The sequence below is a fragment of the Ahaetulla prasina genome, chromosome 1 (assembly GCF_028640845.1).
Source record: "Ahaetulla prasina isolate Xishuangbanna chromosome 1, ASM2864084v1, whole genome shotgun sequence".
In the NCBI taxonomy this organism is placed as follows: Eukaryota; Metazoa; Chordata; class Lepidosauria; order Squamata; family Colubridae; genus Ahaetulla; species Ahaetulla prasina.
Window position 1 is genome coordinate 214,905,079 of NC_080539.1, and position 13,355 is coordinate 214,918,433.

Here is a 13,355-nt window from a genome sequence, read left to right on the forward strand (position 1 = left end):
GATAGGAACGGTAGGCACGCTGGTGCTCTTATGCACGCCCCTTACAGACCTCTTAGGAATGGGGTGAGGTCAACAGAAAAACAAAGAGAAAAAGTTCAGCATGTTTTAGTAGAAAAGTGGGGAAATGCGTCACTACACAGCAAAATGTATCGGATGTTACAGGCTTCAAAATGGAGCAAATCCCTGTTCCTGCATAGACCTCTAAGTGCCTCCACGAACCAATGTCACCCGTCTGCATTATCTTCTCTCCTGACAGATGGAGCCATGACAGACCATCCAGTTTTTTGTTCAGCTGACTGGGCTGTCACCTTCGGTCGCCAAAAACGGCGGCCTTCAGCCTCCTCCTGCCCATGGTCCACCTCCAGGAAGTGGGCAGTGATAGAAATTGTCGCCTCCCCGCACCACCTTTACCCTGTCACCTCTCACCTGGGGGCCGCCCTGATTGGCAAGCACTTTAGCATCTGCGGCTGATGGCCTGGAGTAGCACGTGAAGGAGTCACATCTGCGGCCACATTTGCTCACCCACGCAGCAGGCGAGAGAAGCGGGCAGCAGCTGGCGGGAGCCATCGCCGGGCGGCCAGGTGGCATGAAAACGAAGTCTCGCACCGAGGGTGAGAACTGCTGGTGGGAATCCTATCGCTCCCAGCGCATGGCAACGGTCTCTGAGCACAGGCAAAGTGCGCCTTGGTTGAGCAAGGACTGCATGGTGGAGGAGTTCCTTCTTGGGTGCAAGTTGAGAGGAATGCACAGTTTTCTGTGGAGAATTAGATAAGTCTCTCAAGCGGGCTTCTTCCTGCTGGGAAAAGAAAAAGTCTGAATTGCCTCTGAGATGGCAGCATTCTCCTGTGCACACACACCCCAAAATACCTGTCAGTGCGTCCTGAGGGTGCTGGAGCCTCTCATTTCCCCTTTTGTCCCAAACGGGCTGCTTGCAGGCCTGAGGGAAACACTACCAAGAGGCTATTGAGCTGGTGAGGTGACATCCCCAAGTCCTCTTTAGGACCCTCTCTGGGACCACCCCCACTGTGCCCTTCTCACGCGCCTGTTGGCACCATTATCCTTGGGGAGTTTTCTTTTGCAGGCAGGCAAGACAAGGAAGGGGGAAGTCAATGGACAATCAGCTGTGCCACAGGATCGTCAGAACCTTTTTTTTTTACTTTTTAAAGCATTTTTTTTACTACCAGTTCGCCGAACCGGTAGTTTTTATCATTACCAGTTCGCCCGAATCGGAGCAAACTGGTAGCATTTCACCCCTGATTATATTCCATGCAATGCAATGAACTTCCATCAGAAAGAGAAAGGAGAACTGTCGATATACAGTCCCTTCTCATACATGTCCAAATTAATTTGGCAGTTTTAGCTCCTGCAAAGCAAAATAAGACCTGGTTAGTACTTGGATGGACTCCATCTGACAATCCTAAACTTTAGAGTAGATTAGGAAATTGAAAAACATCCTGGACGAAGGAAATGCAAGCATCATTGCCAAAAGCAAAAAGAAAGCCCAGCAGGAGTCAAGCTCAAGCTGAAAAAGAAATTACCTTTAATTTGCTAATTCAATATAACAGAAGAATTACGTTTATCATTCATAATAGAGACAATTTATACAGGATGGATCTCACCTGTACATACTGTATATTTCTATTTGATATTTTATTGTTAAAATAATGACATGCAAAAGAGAACAGGAAAAAGAGAGAGACTTCTCAGGGTGCCGTCCGCCAAACAATGTCGGCTGGCGGCCCCCAGGGGAAGGGCCTTCTCTGTGGGGGCTCCCACACTCTGGAACGAACTTCCCCCGGGTTTACGCCAAATACCTGACCTTCGGACATTTCGTCGCGAACTCAAGACTCATCTTTTTATCCGCGCGGGGCTGGCTTAAATTGGGATTTTAATGTTAAATTTATTAATTTTAAACGGGGTTTTTTAGTATGGTAAATTTTAATCACTGGGCTAATTTAAATAAGTTTTTTAAATCGTATTTTAAACATGTATATTGTATTGTCGGTTTTATTATGCCTGTACACCGCCCTGAGTCCTTCGGGAGAAGGGCGGTATAAAAATCAAATAAAATAAATAAATAAATAAATAAAAAGAATAAGATAAAAATGAAAGAATAACTACTACGTAACAGCTAACAGCATTGTGAAAAGACTTTCTAGTAACACATCTCCCCTTCCCTTCGGTTTGCGTCCCTAACCGCAAACCACAATTTAGATATCTGACTTTTTATTAAACATTAGACATTATTACTGGTTTTTTTAAAATCCTAGAAGCCATATTCCAGATGTCTGAATTTGCCTTGCTCTGTAATGTGTCATATATACATGAGCTATTTCTGCTTGAATTTGGTTAAACTTCTATTATGAATAGGCACACTGTCAATTTTGCTACTGCAGCATATTCTCCAATTTTAGTCTCTTAATCTGATACCATCAACAAGGTTTCTCTTGTCTAGATTTATTCATGCAGCTGCCAGCATGTATCTTAGTAAATTGTGGTATTTTTTATTTATGTTTTCTGGAATTATGTCCAATTAAAGCATCTGTGGTTTCAGTTCAAATTTTATTTTTAAGGCTTTTTGAATATTTTGATGCATTTCTTTCCAGCACTTTTGAGCTTTTTACATAACCCCACATGTGGTAGGGTGTCTTTTCTTTGTTGTGGCATTTTCAACATTTGCTGTATGTTTTATCTATCTTGGCAATCATTGACAGAGTTATGTACCATCTGTAAAACATTTTATACCAATTTTTCCTTTAATTATAACTTTGGGTAAATTTTATTGATGTTTTTCCATAATTCTTCCTATTGCACAACTGTGATAGCATCTTTAAAATGGATCTCACATTATAATGTGCCATCTCAGTTGCTACCCACTCAAACCTTACGATATTTATTCCTGTAACATCTTGCCCAATAAATTTTCCAATGCACAAATTTGTATCAGGCAGTGAATTTATGGTGGGGGTATCTGGCAATAGGACAGCATGCAATTATTCAAAGTCTCATGAGGCATGGGATTTAACCGCACTGCACAAAGTCAGTTTAAAATTTTGTCTTATAATAGTGTGAAGCATTTTGCAGGCTCATCACATACATTAGAGTTTCCCAACCTTTCTGGCTTTTCAGACCAGTTGGGGTGGGGAGAGGGGATGGCTCTGCGGGAGCAGCAGACAAGGCTGCTTATGCACGTTGCTCCATTTGCACAAGCAACAGGCAAGCACACACGCCGCTTGTGCAAATGGAGCGTGCACACACATCCTTGCCTGCTGCTAACGCAAGTAGGGAGCCACACATGCTCACCTACAACTTCTGCAGGGCCCAATTCCAAAGGGCTCAAGGCCTGGTAGTGGCTGCGGCCCAGGGTTGGTGTTGTGCCTGCGCCCCTCCGAGCCGGGCCCCCTGCCAGAAAGTGACTCGGAAAGTGAGGGGGAAGGGCCATCAGGACTTACCTCTGGAGCACCGGTTTCCCTGGCTCAGCTCCAGGAACCAGAGGCAGGCCAGGTGGAGGAGATAACGAGGCCTCCATCCCCTGACTCTTACCCCCCAGGCCACGCCTCCAGACCCGGCTGATGGCAATCAGGCCTGGCTGGACCCTAGGTTTCGTAGGCAGGAGAGGTGGGAAAAACAGAAGCAGGGGTGGGGCAGGCCTAGGGAGTGCTGAGTCACGGAGCCACACCCCACAGAGTATAAAAGCAGTCCTGGCTGCTCTTCTGCTCTGTGACGAGCAAAAATTGAGCTGAACTCTTTGACTCAGAGAAGTGAGCTGAATGCTCGGCCTGGACTGCTGACTTCCTGGTTGCCTGGCAACCCCAAGATAAAAGGGAGACTTTGGCAGGAAGCTGCAGATTCCCTGCCAGGACTGATAGCAGCTATGAACTCAGTTACTGGCTCATTTAGCCAGCTCGCATGGCTGAGGCCGGGAGGGAACAGAACAGTTGGGGACCCCTGACATATATGATCCTGGCAACAATCTCTAAGATAAATTAGTATTATTTTGGTATTACAAATTAAATATGTGAATAGTTAAGGCTAAGCAATCACTTTTTCAAGACACTGGACACTAAGATAGAGGTTGAAAAAAGGAATATCTAGATCTCTGAGGGAAGAGCAGTAGATCAGCCTAGAGTTGTGGCACGGGTGAAATGCTCCCGGTTCTGAACGGATCTCGCGATCTGGTAGCCATTGTGGCCAATGGTTCGGCGATATGGTAGCAATGGCAGAGCAAAACTCCACCCACCCATCCAGGCATCATTATTTCCTGGTTTTAACCAGGAAGTAATGTGTTTTTTACCTTCTGCGAATGTGCAGAAGGTTTTGCAGCGTATGCACTTCCGAACCGGTAAGGAAAGTAGATTTCACCCAAGTTGTGGTACTCATTATTTTAACATCAGCAACAAAATGCTTAACAACGTTTACACAAGGCCTCAAAACAGGTTTTGAATTGAAAGTTTCTAAGCTTTGTTTCTGTTCTGACCTAGGCTCCCTTAAAAAGCAGGAAGCAGGAATTGATCCTGTAAAAGCCTCTTTTATTTACACGACTGTGAATTACTTTCATTCACAGTCAACAAGGTTTGTCCAAATAGTTTTTCAAAGGAATATTTCTAAACACACCTTATCTCGCTTGGTAAGCTGCCACGTAACTTGTTTCCAAACGCAGAGTAAGGCAAAACTTGGCACAGAGTCTCTTAGTCACAAATAGAACTTTTCACTCTTGAAACTAACGAATGAACGAATTGTTTCCTGCAAAAGCCCCCTCCCCGTTCGCTCCTCTTTTGTTTCCTATGGGAGGGGCCAATCATCTCCAAAGTGTAGCTTTACTCCCAAGTCGACCCTGCTTTCTGAGTTGTTCTTGTCTTCTGGCAGCTCTGAGCATGCACACACTGGGAACGGGCTCCAGCTGTTCCTCTGCTTCACTGCTGCCTATCTCCCTCTCTGCCTCTGAGGCAGAGCCCTCATCCGAGCTTTCCCCAGCCCCCAGGACTGGCCCATGTTTTTGTTTTTATTTTATTTGAATTTATATCCCGCCCTTCTCCAAAGACTCAGGGCGGCTTACATTGTGTAAGGCAATAGTCTCATTCATTTGTATATTATATACAAAGTCAACTTGTATTGCCCCCCCAACAATCTGGGTCCTCATTTTACCTACCTTATAAAGGATGAAAGGCTGAGTCAAGCTTGGGCCTGGTGGGATTTGAACCTGCAGTAATTGCAAGCAGCTGTGTTAATAACAGACAGACTTAGTCCGTTGAGCCACCACATGTAAAAACTTTACATGTGAGATGGAATTTTTCCTTAAAAAAATAATCAAGCTTATGGATTATCTCATAATCAGATCAACCTTGGGCCTGGTGGGACTTGAGCCTGCAGCAATTGTAATTGCAGGCAGCTATGTGTTAATAACAGACTGCATTAGCCTGTTGAGCCACTTCCCAGCCCAGCCATGTTCCTCCCCAACCTCCTCACTGTCTGACTCTGTTGCCAGTTTCACTGGCCACCAGCGGGCCACAACAGTTTCATTCATAAAACACATCTGCACTCTTCAAGTTTTAATTTTAAGTGTATGTCTTCTGCCCAAGGATGTAGTTTCAGGATCTTGGAAAAACTAATAAAAGAAAACAAGTAAACACTGTGAGGCAAGAGCCCACTTAGCCTTGCTTTGTAAAGGAAACTTTTCAACTAAGAATATGAAAAGGTTCTAGCTTATTTTCTAATCATGGTTCCAACCAGTTTTCCTGCCTCTAATTAATGTGGCTCAGACTGGTAAGACAGTCTGTTATTAACACAGCTGCCTGCAATTAACAGCAGCTGCTTGCAATTACTGCAGGTTCAAGTCCCAGCAGGCCCAAGGTTGACTCAGCCTTCCATCCTTTATAAGGTAGGTAAAATGAGGACCCAGATTGTTGGGGGGGCAATAAGTTGACTTTGTAATATAATATACAAATGGATGAAGACTATTGCTTAACACAGTGTAAGCCGCCCTGAGTCTTCGGAGAAGGGCGCGATATAAATGCAAATAAAAAAGAAAAAGATTGTGCCCATTAGGCAAAAAAAAAAAGATATGGAGAATCTGGATTTGGAAACCGAGAGTTGGGTGACAGTGGTCCAAATCAACAGGAGGTCACTGGGATGCCACTCTTTCAAGTTATACTTTCCCCAATTGTTTTATCAATTCTCCTACTTGCTTCAAAGAGCAAAAAAAAACAGCAAAGAAGCACAAAGCACACATTGTGATGTTTGCTTTCGTCCCATCACAGATCTTGTCTGATTACTGGAGTCACTATAGAAATTCTCCGCTCCCTTGAAACATTTCACTCATGGGTTCATATATGACATTGACAATGTTTATTAAATTTCCTGTTGACTCTTTTTTTTTTCATAAAAAAGTTTTATTTTTACAATCATATCAAACAGCTCATCCAATGTACAGTTATATACAATTAGTCGGGCTTGCCCAGTCACCACCCCCTTTTTAACACTCTTCCCTCTTCTACCTTCTTCTACTTTCCAGACCTTCCTCTCCTTCTCTTATCTACATCCTCTCCTCCCTCCACCCTCCACCTTCCTTCTCCCTCTTCTACCCCTCTTCCTTCCTCTTCTCCTCTTTCCTACCTCCTACTTTCTCCTCTTTTCTCCCTCCCCACCATTCTAAAATGGTAACTGGGCAGACCCGACCCTACATTAATTATATTTATACATCTTCAATAATCCCTGTACATTAACCATCACTCCATCCTCTACCCTCAACCCCCCAATTCCCCTCCCCCTTACCCCCCACCCCGACTTCCCAGAACAAAATGCAGGGTATCAAAACTAACAATCATAATCCAAAATAATTCCTAAATTATAATCTCTAGTCACTCCACACATAATCACACTCTCAATTCCCCTCTCCTTCAGAAATAAATCTAATACAAAATATTTCCTAAATTTACTCATATGCTATTCGATATTTTTTTATCTGATACTTATTTTGAATATAATCAATCCACATTTTCCATTCTAAAATATATTTTTCTTGTGTATAGTCTTTCAAGTAAGCAGAAATTTTTGCCATTTCTGCCAAATTTGATACTTCTTTCTTCCAATATTGAGCAATCAAAAGCCTTGCGGCTGTTATTAAGTTCAAAATCAATTTAGTCTCTATAGCTGTACAATCCATAATTATTCCTTATTTTCTGTTGACTCTTGTCTCTTCGCAAGCACAGGAAGGAATGTAGAAATTTGCTTCTAGATTTCATTAACCACACTTACGTCTTAACAGACGCAGTTAAATGTGGTTAATTTTTAAGGTAAGTTTTAAATAAACAAACTTAATATGTTACCGAGCCAATTTGTTTCCTCTAAGAAAGAAATCCATAACTGACAAGAATCATCCACAATATCTTGCAGCATTTTGAATCTTCTACTCAGACGTTACCAAAATTCAATAGCTATTTTGTTTAGATTAACAATTCTTTAATTAACTCTTTGGAAACACTAGAGTTTACTTACATTTAAATTTTGATAAAGTTAGAACACACTAAAAAATAAACAGCATATTGCTTATTTGTTGACTTAAAGTTGTTGGTTTCTGGTTTCAACTATTCATAGGAGTAAAATTAACTTCAGTTTAAGTTTCAGATGGCACAACAAGATACGCTATTAATCAGAATAGCTTTCCAACTCCTGTTTCTGGGCAAGTAGGAGAAGGCTAGGATTTGCTAAATCAGAATTTAATAAAACATTCAATCGTAGCCCAGGTTTGTGAAATCAAATGAGTTTTAAAATCAACTGTCAGCCACACATTGCTGGATCACTTGATAAATTGATTTTGCAGTCTTGATCTTAACCATGGGGATGCTAAATTTTTATATCTGTGTGCATGGAGTCCTTCATTAGAATAAGATACTATGGGTAACATTAGCAAAAAAATGAAGGTTATATACATACAGTATAAAATTAGAATATGGAGGGAAGGAAAAACATTGTGGAAGTAATATAGGCCCATAAGATCATCAGCAATATAAGCACTTAGACTTATATCCCACTTCACAGTGCTTTTCAGCCCTCTCTAAGTAGTTTAGAGTCAGCACATTGCTCCCAACAATCTGGGTCCTCATTTTACCGACCTTGGAAGGAGGGAAGGCTGAGTCAACCTGGAAAGACTCGAACTGTCAAATTGCTGGTAATTGGGTCAACAGGATTAGCCTGCAATACTGAATTCTAACCACTGAGCTATCATGGCAACAATGCCATTAGGGGAAGGTAAAAGAAGAATACAATGTTTTCTCTTTTTTACAGTGGAAAAAGCATCCAGAGAAGATTGCCTAATAATAAATAACAACTTTGGTAAGGACTGTGTCTTCCTAGTACTTTATTTGCACTGTTATTGTGTTGAACCATCTAGCATGCTTACTACATTCATTCCTCATATCTGATTTTTTTTTAATTTGCATTTATATCCCGCCCTTCTCCGAAGTCTTTGATTGCGTGAAATAACTTGCAATTTAATTTTCTCATACAGTTTATGTTTTCTGTAAAAAATGTATTATGAGGGACACAGGCACATTATCTCTAATTTTTTTTTAATTTGCATTTATATCCCGCCCTTCTCCGAAGACTCAGGGCGGCTTACACTGTGTTAAGCAATAGTCTTCATCCATTTGTATATTATATACAAAGTCAACTTATTGCCCCCAACAATCTGGGTCCACATTTTACTTACCTTATAAAGGATGGAAGGCTGAGTCAACCTTGGGCCTGCTGGGACTTGAATAATTATGGATTGTACAGCTATAGAGACTAAATTGATTTTGAACTTAATAACAGCCGCAAGGCTTTTGATTGCTCAATATTGGATTGCTCAAATTTGGCAGAAATGGCAAAAATTTCTGCTTACTTGAAAGTATACACAAGAAAAATGTGTTAATAACAGACTACATTAGTCTGTTGAGCCATCATGTTTGACTACTCCTGTCAACGCCTCAATGCCTCAAACAATAATTTATCTGGGTATTCTTTACTCTGGAATGAACAAATTCAAAATATCATATACTGAATGAAAGTTCATTTTTAAAGTTGGGACACAAACTATGTACAAAATATTGGGATTTTTTTTTACACGCAGCAAAAACAAAATCACCAATCTCAGCAAAATGACTGGTCAACCAGCTACAAGTTTTCTAACCCACTTTTGTTTGCTGTCATGTTTTATCTCCTCTCTGCAGTCACTTTTCTCATGCTTGGCTCATTGAATCAACAGTTACCTTTAAAAACAGTATTAATAAACCATGCACTAAAGGATAAGATAGTTGCCTTGAAGGAGACTTCAGGAACACTACCTTACACATTCCTTTTACTGAAATAGCCCTATACACCTTACATTATGTTAGGCCCTCTATTCAAAACAGCTGATAATGTTCAACACTGTTCCATATGAATAGAGCCTACTCTGATGGAGTAACATAGATGTAACAAACAAAATGGAGTTAGCACAGTGCACACCCTTCCTCCCTGTCTTTTGATGAACCAGGGTCCAACCTATCTCCTCTCTTTGCTTAATCTTGTCAATTCTTCTGAATTTTCCATGATATACCCTACAAAAGCTGGTGCCAAAACCAAAGGTGCAAAGTATTTCAAAATGTTTCTTAGTAGTATCAGGAAAATGTGAGCCAGGCCTCTATGAGTGACTTGGAAAAATAAAGGACAAGTCTAAGAAAAGGGGTATCTAAAAGAGGTTCATAAGGATAAGGAATAATTGTTTATAACTTTGCTTTACAAAAGAAAATTCAAGAGCAAAACAAAGATCTTTTTGCAAAAACGCATACAGTATTCTACTACAGGACAGCTTTTGAAATAAAAAAACTATCCTTTATAATAAAGGATATATAGTCACTGCACATATAGTATTAAAACTGAAACCTATATTTAAAATAAGGTTTGAGTCCACCTGTTATGGGATACTATTATGCAAGAACCAGGTTTTCTGTGAGTTATTCATGATTGAATGTGACTCTGTCTCCAACCAAACTTGGCTTGAAATACCAGTGCAATATTTGGTGATGGAGGGAGCGTTATTTCTAAACCCATAACAGCTTATGAGGCTTAACAAAGTCTTTATAGCTTATATGTACAACTATTAAACTTAATTTCCAATCTGCTGGCTTTCTGAAGTACCAATAGAAATAGGAATAAATTTAAACTGAGAGTTTCTTAATTATAAAATCTGTATGTTATGACTATACTCCTAACACTTATCCTGTTTTAAATATTTACTTTTTGTAGTTGGATTACTCTTCCATTTAATTTTGTTTTTAATATAAAATTATTATTACTTTTTGCTTTCCTCTGCAATAAAAAAGGGGAAAAACAACATCAGTGAAATAAGACATCATTGGACTTAAAATGCGGAACCTGTGGAAAATTCTTAACATCAAAGTTTGTAAGACATAAATTTTAAATAAATGTCACAGCTATATAGAAACCAATCAACCCCCACCCCCACCCCAATACTGCAATCAGAATCAGGCTAATATCGCTAGGATGAAATGAATATCACTGGAGATAGCACTTTGGAGCATTACAAGAATATCATTTTCCACATATTCTTTGAAAAAATCCTAACTATGACAAGTCAGTGCACCTAATAAGCTAGCACACATATGAATTTTCTCTATGTCATACTTTAAGCCATACTCAATTCAATCACTTGCTTTAGCTATCATTATGAGCCATAAAGAATTGTAAATCATATGTGTTGAATTTAAAGAAAACGTTACGAGAACCAAATAAGATGGTCAGCTTAATGTATGAACCCAGGGAATTTTGCTTGCTAGTGTAATATCACCTAAATTTATTAATCTTCATATACCTAAATCAAAAGCAGACAAGCCCTAACCCCATTCACACATTTGCAGCACTGCATTTAAAGGGATACGTGTCCAACATGTAGTTAGCAATAGCATACTTCACACGAACAGAAACCGAAGCTGACTTTTCTCCTAAAACCACCTCATTCATTCATCACATGCCACTGAAATCAAAAATATGCAGGTGAACTTTGAAATAATTATTTTAGGTAGTCCTTTCATGATATGTGAGTAGTTAACACTTCTAAACAAATGCACATGATAGTTTAAAAGAAAAAGAAAGAAGGGGTTTATTTTTACAGGGAACAATAAACTTTAACTGCCATCTGGCAAGGAATGATTAGAGGAGATGAAAATTAAGGTAGTCAACACAAATACTTGAATGCATTCCTCCAGGAATTGAAGATAATTAGCTTGGTGCTCTGTTAAGAGTGAAGTCTATGAGAAACCAGGGAACACCTTCATTATGGCTCCTGCCCACCTTAATGGTCAGACTCATAGCTGAAAGAGCAGGAGGGAGCAGAAACATCTGGGAATCATCAGATACTTGCCCTGGCATTAAAATATTAATAAAAATAAGGAAAGTTACAGCACTCTAAAGAGCATATCTCTGTTTCTTCTATATAGTTGTAGTGTGTTAATCATGGACTGCAGCTAATGTTAAATCAACTTACTATTCTTGGAGGTTGGAAGGTCTTTAAACAGGAACTTTTTTTTTATTTGTCACACAGTATATATAAGCATAAGTATGAAATTACTATACAATATATAAGCATATATATAAGTATGAGTATGTAATAACTATATTAATTGGATATAACAAAAGGAAACAATAGGACAGGAACGGTAGGCATGCTTGTGCTCTTATGCATGCCCCTTACAGACCTCTTAGAAATGGGTTAAGGTCAGTGGTGGGATTAAAATAATTTAATAACCGGTTCTCTGCCCTACTGATTTCTTCCAACAACCAGTTCACCAAACTGCTCAGAAAGTTAACAACCGGTTCTCCCGAAGTGGTGCGAACTGGCTGAATCCCACCACTGGTTAAGGTCAATAGTAGACAGTTTTTGGTTGAAGCTTTGGGGATTTTGGGAAGAGACCACAGAATCAGGTAGTGTATTCCAAGCATTAACAACTCTGTTACTGAAGTCATATTTTCTGCAATCAAGATTGGAGGGTTAACATTAAGCTTAAATCTATTGTGTGCTCGTGTATTGTTGCAATTGAAGCTGAAGTAGTCTTCGACAGGAAGGACATTGCAATAGATAATTTTATGAGTTAAACTCAGATCATTTCAAAGGCAGCATAGTTCTAAATTTTCTAATCCCAGGATTTCAAGTCTGGTGGTATAAGATATCTTGTTGTATTCAGAGAAGTGGAGAACTCTTCTTGTAAAATATTTCTGGACATGTTCAATTATCAGAATTCAATTGAATTGAATTGAATTGAATTCAATTCAATTCTATTCAATATTCAATTGTCAGAAATGTGGTATGGGTTCCAGAGAGTCGAGCTGTATTCAAGAATTGGTCTAGCAAATGTTTTATATGCTCTGGTTAGTAGTAACACACAAAGCTGGAATTAATTGAATACCACCCAAACATGATTCTAGGAAAAGCAAGGTGAAGACAACCTAAATCTATTTTCTTTCTGAACTAAAACAGATGTGATTCTGTATAATCCATCCTTTTTTCCTCCTTTTCCAAACAGAAGTTCTTAGGGATTATTTCCTGTCATACTGTAGCTCATTTTGTGACCCAATTTTCTGATTTCCCCTTATCTTGCAACATTTGCTACTCTGATAAAGTGGATCTTGCCTTTAATTATAACTTTAAAAAATAAGCTAATCAAAGTTGAAGGATAAGATTTGAGACATGGTTGGCTTTAACTAAATTCTTATTTAATCATTTTTACCTGCAGTTTATTTTTCTAGCCATCCTTTTTAATCTAATTTTTTTCCCATAAATATAAGCAAATTTTATAGGATAAAAACTATGAAAGAACACAGGCTTGACAAGCTTCTACCCTACTGAATAATTGCAGCATATAATAATAGTAATAATCAGCACTAAGTGCAAGGGCCTCTGTGGCTCAGACTGGTAAGACAGTCTGTTATTAACAGCAGCTGCTTGCAATTACTGCAGGTCCAAGCCCCAAGGTTGACTCAGCCTTCCATCCTTTATAAGGTAGGTAAAATGAGGAACCAGATTGTTGGGGGCAATAAGTTGACTTTGTATATAATATATAAATGGATGAAGACTATTGCTTGACATAGTGTAAGCCGCCCTGAGTCTTTGGAGAAGGGCGAGATATAAATGCAAATTTAAAAAAAATTAGAGATAATGTGCCTGTGTAAGGTCCCTCATAATACATTTTTTACAGAAAACATAAACTGTATGAGAAAATTAAATTGCAAGTTATTTCATGCAATCAAAGACAAAACATAAGATTTTTCATCATTGCTTAAAGCCTAACAAGTGTCTTTGTAAATAATGCCTCTGATCC